This window comes from Palaemon carinicauda, chromosome 7 (assembly GCF_036898095.1).
Source record: "Palaemon carinicauda isolate YSFRI2023 chromosome 7, ASM3689809v2, whole genome shotgun sequence".
Taxonomy (NCBI): Eukaryota; Metazoa; Arthropoda; class Malacostraca; order Decapoda; family Palaemonidae; genus Palaemon; species Palaemon carinicauda.
This window is the reverse complement of record NC_090731.1, coordinates 45,014,079-45,023,431: the sequence shown is the minus strand read 5'-3', so window position 1 is coordinate 45,023,431 and position 9,353 is coordinate 45,014,079. Positions and strand designations below refer to the sequence as shown.

Sequence of the window (9,353 nt, the reverse complement as noted above, 5' to 3'; positions counted from 1 at the left end):
ACTTTGCTTTGGGTATCGTTGACAATCTCTAAAACTGCGCTTAATAGTTTGAAAAACAAAGGAACTACGATGGAGTAATAACAAAAGTCCGTCTATAGAATAAACCATTCGGTTTAAAAAAAAAAATACGCAATATGTAATTTATATTCTAGGTTAATATTGCCAGATGTATCATTCACAGACATCTGTTCCATAATTATGACCATTCTTTACATTCATATCTTCTGGGACAGCTCCATCCTGTTTGTAATGCTAGGTACGCAGTTAATTCTAATAGTCAAGCCATTTCCATTATGAGGCTCAATTTCTAGAAGTTTTATTTTAGCTGTGAAAAAGTTGTGGAATGATCTTCCTAATAAGGTAGTTGAATTAGTAGAACTTTAAAAGTTCAAACTTACAGCCAATGTTTTTATGTTGAACAGTCTTTTTATAGTCTATATATAAATTATCTGTTTTGATATTGTTAATATATTTTTTGAAAACTTCAATTTTAATTAGTCATCATCCTTTATATCGTTTATTTATTTCCTAGTTTCCGTTCCTTACTGGGCTATCTTTTTCTGTTGGACCCCTTGGGCTTTTTCAACTAGGGTTATAGCTTGGCTAGTAATAATAATAATAATAATAATAATAATAATAATAATAATAATAATAATAATAATAATAATAATAATAATAATAATAAGGTTTTTTAAGGCAATAACATAGAAAATAAGATTCCCTCTTAATTATATTAAAATTAATTTAAGGTAAATATAGTATATATTCCTCCAAATACATAGTGCTTTTTCTTTTTTGCTGGATTTGGTAATGTGTTTTTTTTTTTGGGGGGGGGGGGGTTTCTTTATTGGTGTTGTGTTTATTCTAACTGTTGAGATACCGGATTTTTTTTTTTCAAATTATTCATCAAAAATTATTTTCATAATGTCAGGTGATCATTTCCTTAACTATGAAGAAAATAAAAAAAAAATTAAATTATTTACTTTTGTCTTCCCACTTTAGATTCTTCCTTTAAATTTTTTAGAAAGCTTTATTCAACGAATATTACTTAACTTTCAAATTTACCTTCTTATCTTTTGACACATACATCCAATTACAATATATAAAAGTATGAACAATTTAGAGTAATTCATATATAATCACCCACTTATTTTTCAGGCTTCAATAAGGGTAGAGGAGCTCAGTTACAACTGATATTTTACAATCGGTCTGGAGAGATGCATCATTAACAGCATTCAATCATTCTTCGTCGTCAATTTTAAACATACAGTGTATATATATATATATATATATATATATATATATATATATATATATATATATATATATATATATATATATATATATATATATATATATATATATATATATATATATATATATATATATATATATATATATATATATAATAATAATAATAATAATATTAATAATAATAATAATAATAATATACTTTCCTGCCATTAAAGAACAATTGCTGTAAATCTAATAGGTAATTCAAGCTACTCGCCGAAGATACTTTCAATCCATTTTGGTCTCCGGTATTAACAAATATATTTTAGTCGCTGTTAGTAAGTGTGTGATTTTAAATAGCATATTTAGATAAAATATCTTTTTCCATTTAGTTTTACAAAACCACCTTATCTTTCTTTCGCTACCCGGTGCCATAACTACAGTACAATGATAAATAATATTTTTAAATTTTAATTTGATGAAAATAAAATTGCATAATATATATCACAATAGCGCTGGTGGAACACCATACATATTCTGTTTTCCTTTATTTTCTGTTTTCACGGGAAAGTTGAAAATACTACTTTGGAGTGTAACTTCAATGGAGTTGAATTAAGTAAATGAATAGATAACAGAATAATCATTTTGTGGGTATTAGCATATTTAACTATACTCACATCATGTACACTAACATTGTTCTTCTTAGTAGTATTTTCGCGTAAAGGAAAATGAAACAGAATATTGTGTTTCCTTTTCCCCTTTGCAGGTGCTGTCGATAAGGGCATCCCTTGATATACGAAACCAGTGGTTATGCTGATCGAAGGAGGAAGAGGAAACGGTGTTTTTGGAGCAAAAGGAATAGCTTCACAGTGCAATATAAGCCGATGAACTCACAAAGAACCTCTTCTGAAATCAGTTCATTGTATTTTTAAAGGAACATTTCATTCTGCAATTTTCCTGCAGATAAAACTGAACACTTCCTTATATCTGGTTTAACTATTGGTACCAAGATTTCAATTCATTATCATTACTTGCAGTAACAAAATACATGAAACTGATTCTTCGAATTCTTACATTTTCAGCCCCCTATAGGCTAATTGTACCTTTTCTCTTTATTTTTTTTTTTTTTATATCTTCCACGTGTTTTATAATAAACACCTGATCTTCGTCTAAATCAATGCCTTCCGTCCCCTATAAATCATTTTACACCCTTCCTCTTTTATCAAGTATTTTACCTTTGCCAATCCCGTATTATTTTACTTCAGTCAATACAAAACTATTTTCTGTCACCCACTTATTCTGAACCTTTCCTTCATCCAGAAGTACCTTGGGAATCTTAGTCAGTCTGCTGGAAACACTGTTCACATTTCTTACACCCATAACTGTTAATCAGCACCGAGATTTATGCGGACGTATTTTTTTTCCCAAAATCAAACATAAATCATTTATGTCATATCAACAAACTATTCACTATATGAAAACTTCAATTCAGTAATAAAAAAAAAATCCTTTTTATTGCTTATTATTAGATACTACCACTAGAGAGCTATGGTGTCCTTTGACTGGCCAGGGAGTACTACACTGGATGTACATACACCGAATACTCTTTTCTTTAAATACTCCCCTCTGTCATCATATATCTGACAACACTGAGACTACCCAACAATTCTTCTTCCCCCAAGGGGTTACTATACTGTCATTGTTCAGTAGGCACTTTCCTCTTACTAATGGAAGAGGAGACTCGTTAGCTATGGTACGCAGCTCTTCTAGGAGAAGGATACTCCAAAATCAAACCATTGTTTTCTAGTCTTGGGTAGTTCCATACCTTCAGTACCATGGTCTTCCAATGTCTCGGGTTAGAGTTAGTTCTCTTGCTTGAGGCCACACTCGGACTCGCTATTTTATCATATTTCTCTTCTTATTAGGCTGAAGTTTTTATATTTTATGTAGGAGATATTTGTTTTGATGTTGTTGTTTTTAAGATATTTTTTTTTTTTTCATTTTCCCTACTGGGGTATCCTTCCTGTTGGAGCCCCTGGGCTCACAGTTTTCTGCTTTTCCAAATCGGGTTGTAGCTTAGAAAGTAATTCATTCATTTTAATTTAAATGTATAAATGAAAAACTTAATGTTAGACAAAAATGGAGTTCATATTCAGATGCTCCCTTCAACAGTTTAATTTCGCTTACCATGTTTATTACATTTGTAATAAATTCATATCGAACATATGCAGGAGAGAGACAGAGAGGGCAGAGAGGATAAATTATTCATTTACTAGGCAGTGGCTAATATTATTAGTACTGATTACAGCCAGTTAAATTAATTCTAAAGAACAAACCATAAACAAGAATAATTTGAACTCAGTGGATTTAAGAATTCATAGCTAAAGGAGGGACTACGAGTTACATTGAAGTTATAAATAGAAATGTAATAGTATTTTTTCCCTATTGTTTAGTAATGTTTTCGAAGAACAAGAAATAAGTTACAATGATTATTTGTTAGTTATTAGAATCTTTTAATTACATTGGTCATTTCTGTTATCAATGTTATGTCCAATTTTCTACTACATAGATCTACTTCAAGTTCTCCAAATGGATGATTAATAGCTTAATGGGAGATTATTTGAACAATTATTACTGAGCATAGACGTTAACCCACAAATTACTATCAGATATTTTTTTTTTGAGGAATCGCGTATCAATATGTTTTAAAAAAAATCTCATGATAATGGTAGCTAAGCAAAACTTAGACTTTTTTTTCTCCTGGCTTTTGTCATAATATTGAGTCTCTCTACGTCATTGTCGAATTTTTATTTTTTTTTTTTATTTATTTATTTTTTTTTTTTTATGAAATTACACAACGAACTTCATCCTAACATAAAACAAATTTAGCAAGTGATTGGAACCAAGATTTAATCTATGAATCTGTTCAATAATCAGTGGATGACATTCTGTATCTGCATTATCATATTGCTAACTAATAAACGATATCTTATTGGAGTTATATTTCCTCTTAACTAATAAATAAATTGTTAATAGATAAAGAAATTATGAAGGACTTTGTGATAATTTCGTTAGTAACAACCAATACCAGTTTTACATAATTTCAATTCTGATATTACCCTGATCTCTGTATATTTCAACATATTGTCTATTCAACAGTTTTTTTAATAAACTCAAAAAAGTTAATTTTGCAATAATTTACTATAAGATTCAGGGCCTCTGTAACACGGTTTTTTGGACTTTGCTCCTTAACAAAGCATCGTATGTAGCTGAAAGTTGACATATGTATATTTTACAACCACACACAAATTTTGTCAGCATTATCAATAACCTAAACCCAATAGTTTGAATTTTTATAGAGTAAAAATGACCTAGCCGACGCCATGGCCAGTGATAACGAGCCAAGAGTCGAAAACATTCATTACGTAAGCAATGTAAACAGCTTTGGACAAAATTTTGCCCCGCCCAGCCACCAGACACCCATTCACCTTCTTCCATCGACTCTGAAAACCATAACATTCAAGAATGGCTAACAGGATTTGGAATTGCCCCCGTGGTTGCAAAACTGCATTTGTCTTACGACTTGCAACTTTATACAGTCAAGAGAAAGCCCGTGGCCATATTTACTATAGCCTGAATAGGTAATTATCCAGTTTCTAGTTTAAATCCAATGTTTTTGGTCTGATTTGTACCTAGCGTAACATGATTATAATACTTGTAATGTCATTCAGGCTTTTGAACATTTCCATTAACTATTTACTATGCCACCAAGAGAGAGAGAAAGAGAGAGATTGTATGTAAACAGTCTTTATATAACTATTTTTGTTAAAATAAGAATTTGGTGCTAAAATCTCCGCCAGACCAACGGATAATCCGATATAATTTCTTTTCTTCTTCTTAGGCCGTACGACCGTGTTGGCTATGTTTTGGGCATGACTGCAGGTGCAGTGAGGGTCACAGTCAACCGTGCCTCCAGTTCCGTTCCTTCACCATCGTCAGGATCATAAGTGCCGCCTGTCTTTGATAACTTTACTATTGGTGCCGTTCGTCGCTGTATCCACAGAAAGTTTGCCGAAAAAGAGCATTTTACTGTTGGTTCCTTGACAAATGACCTCAAAACAGCTGGCATTATTCTGGAAATGACATCATGGGCTTCAGTACTTCGACTCTTGCATTCTATGGGATTCAAGTATAAAACTTCCCAACGTAAGATGTATGTGAGGAAGGAATCTCTGGAAATTGTATGCCGCCGGATAACTGCTCTCCGTGATCTACGACGCCAGCGGGAGGAGGGGAAAGTGGTCGTTTATGTAGATGAAACCTGGTTTACGACGAGGATGGCCCACAACAGGGAATGGGCAGACACTACAGAGGATATCACTTACAGTTGTCAGGTTCCTCCTGGAGAAGGTGAGCGTTTTGTGGTTGTGGCAGCTGGCACGAATGAGGGCTTTATAGATGGTTCATACCTGTGCTACCTGGCCAAGACTAATCAGGGAGACTACCATGGCGAGATGAACGCAAAGTTGTTCAAACAGTGGCTAACGACGCAACTTCTGCCTTCCCTTCCCGAGCCATCTGTACTTGTGCTTGATAATGCACCAAATCATAGCACACTGCTCGAGGAGAGACGATGCCCCACATCAGCAACCAAAAAGGCAGATCTCGTCAGGTAATTCTAATGACTTTCATATATATATATATATATATATATATATATATATATATATATATATATATATATATATATATATATATATATATATATATATATATATATATATATATATATATATATATATATATATATATATATATATATATATATACTTATATGTATATATATATACATGTAAATATATATATATATATATATATATATATATATATATATATATATATATATATATATATATATATATATATATATATATATATATATATATATATATATATATATATATATATATATATATATATATATATATATATATATATATATATATATATACACACACATAAATTGTTTGAAGAATCGATTAACCTATTTTAATGGGAACTTGATCAAATTGCACTTTATTGCTTGTACTACATGTAACAATTTATTATCTATCTCTAAGGTGTTAATGTTCTATTATGTTCTCTCGTCAGGTGGCTAGAACAGAGCAGGATATCGTTCCGACCTTCTGCCACATGCACGGAGCTGCTGCTTATTTGCCAAAAGAATCGCCCGGAGCGAAGGTATGAGATTGATAACATCATCCGTGAATGGGGCCAAGAGGTTTTGCGTTTGCCCCCCGCTCACCCTGAGCTCAATGCAATTGAACAGGTGTGAGGGTTCATGAAGAGACACGTACGTTCCTCCCTCCGTCGATTTACTTGATCCGACCTGCAGGACAGGTTGGAGGAAGCCAGGCTTTCTGTTACCCCAGAAGTGTGGCCAGGAGCAGTTCGACAATCCCGTCATTTCGAAGAGGAGTATTGGGAGTCGGACAATATCCGAGAGACAGTAGACCCAGTCATCATTAGCCTGGCCAGTGATGATGAGGACTGGGAAGATGATCTTTTCCTCGAGAGTGATGATGACTGCGTTTTGTAAATAAATCATGAATAGTTTTAGGAGTTTTATTTGTACATCTAATGGGAATTTATATTTATGTTCATTTTAGTGAACATAATTCATTTATCCTTTAAAATAATTACTACATGTAGCAAAACAAATAGTAGTAGTAAAGATGAAAATGCAATGAAGGAATGATACCTTACTTTATCTTTAGCTTCAACATCGGCAATAACATACCCAGTTGCCATAATTTGTCAGCTTGATGAAATAACCTATCATCTAATGTTAAACTTAATTTCTGAGGAGGCCATGGCTTATTGCACAGTGAAAAAAAATGACAAAGACTTTATGAATGGCGGAACGATACATAAATGTGGGTGGGGTATCTGTGCTAGTGTAGTAATACTACTGTAGCAGTAGTGCCGCAACAGTAGTATACATGAATTAAACGTTTAGGCCAACTGCTGGGATCCTTGAGGATCATTTAGCACTTCTTAAAACTACTCGAGAAATGAGTTTTTATAGCCAGAATTTAAATTTTCTGATCCAACAATGCCCATGATAGCCTTCAGTGTTATCTTGAATTATAACAAGGCCAAAGTGGGTGGATCCTCATGAAGTCATCATTCTGACAATAATTATTGGTGAAGGTTTAAAGCCAAAATACAGTACCGGCTATCTTTTTTTTTACAGTAAATAGGTAGGTAGATAGACAATGAATAAAAATTGCTTGACATTGGATATAGCAGTTATCAAATCAAGTTGGTCTACTACGTTTTTGAAAATTACCAACTATTCCATACACTTTGTCAATCTGATTGTGACCTATAAAGTAGACTGTAATTTCTTAGGAAACTTATTTTGGGAGTTAGACAAATAATCGAAGTGTTTTTGTATTTATTAACATATTTTGTTCGTTTGTTCATTATGACAATTCTCAGTGGAGGGGTTTCAGAATTCATAAAGGTGTACTGCTTTGCTTTTATTTACACTTTTGTGTTATTGTTGGCAGAGGTATAGCCTTCGTTACGTATAACCAATCATCGATCGAGAAAGAGAGAAGAAATGCCGTCATAAGTTACGTAACGAGTGCGTTCGAAACCTTTTCTCTGAGTAAGTTGGCCCGTCTTAAAAAATCGTTACTTTTACTTAATAAAGTACCAAATTTATTCAACCTACGTAATGCAAAGTATAGTCAAAATTTATGTGTAGATATAATGTGCATTCTGAATAAGCGTTATATTTATGAAATTCATAGAAAAAAAGTTATTGCGAAAAAACCATGTTACAGAGGCCCTGAATCTCATAGTAATACATAATTGCAACATAACTCTCTAATGAAACACTGTATTGCTGAGCCTACAATTACGGTATCACCTGAAACTGCAGTCTGGTAAATTGTTTCTAATTATCATAATTCACTCGACCATATTTCAGAATATTCAATTATCTTTATTATATGATATTTCCTAATATATTAAGCTTTCATATCCGATGTCTCTCTCTCTCTCTCTCTCTCTCTCTCTCTCTCTCTCTCTCTCTCTCTCTCTCTCTCTCTCTCTCTCTCTCTCAAATACTAACACAAGGGTAATTTCAATAAGCTGAAAGATTTTTATCTGAGTGTAAGTTTTACATACAGTTATGGACTTTATTGATAACATGATGCAAACCAATTCATGGCAATTTAATGAGAAAAACTATTTTACGTTGAATTCCTCCTTTCAAAGACATGCTATGTGAGCACGGGACAGCGACGATGAAAACACCTGTGATGGTGTCAGCTATTTCATTCAATGCCATAAAATGAAGTGCCACTTTATGGCCTCCAAGAGCGACATGCTTTACCCTCCTTCAATGTGTGATGATCCTATATATAAATGTAACTTTCCTCGATAAAATTATTTGGAGTTTTTCTTTAACTATTTTAGCCGACAGTTGGAAGGCCATGAACTTCGTCGATTGTTACTAAGATATAACAATATCCCCAGTGCTTATGTACTATGAGCACTACTTATTATTAATTTTCTCTCCACCGGTACTACCCAATGCCATAGTGAAGTATTTGCGTTTATCCAAGTTGGTAATAGGTTAGCCAGGGCGCTAGCCATCCGTTGAGATACTACGGCTAGAGACTTATTGGTTCCTTTGATTGGATCCATCTCTCCGGTTATGGCTCTTTTTTATTTTTTTCTTTTCCTTACACATACGCCGAGTAGTCTGGCCTATTCTTTCCTCAACTCACTCTCTTCTGTCCTCATACACCTGGCAACACTGAGATTACCAAACGATTGATTTTTGCTCAAGAGGTTACCTACAGTACTATATTTTTTTATTGGCTAATTTCCCCACAGTAAGTGTAGAAGAGACTCTTTAATTATGATAAGCGGTCCTCTGGGAGAATGACACTCCAAAATCAAACCATTGTTCGCTAGCCTTCTTGGGTAGAGCCATAGCCTCTATAACCTGGACTTCCACTGTCTTGGGGTAGAATTCTCTTACTTGAGTGTACACTTGGGTACACAGTGATATTATTTTTTTCTTTTCCTTACACATACGC

At 33.2% G+C, this 9,353-nt stretch overlaps 1 pseudogene; it reads left to right on the top strand.

Moving 5' to 3' along the window:
* Window positions 1–4,785: 4,785 nt before the first annotated feature.
* On the top strand, window positions 4,786–6,832 carry LOC137644269 (uncharacterized; annotated as a pseudogene).
* The last annotated feature ends 2,521 nt before the right edge of the window (window positions 6,833–9,353 follow it).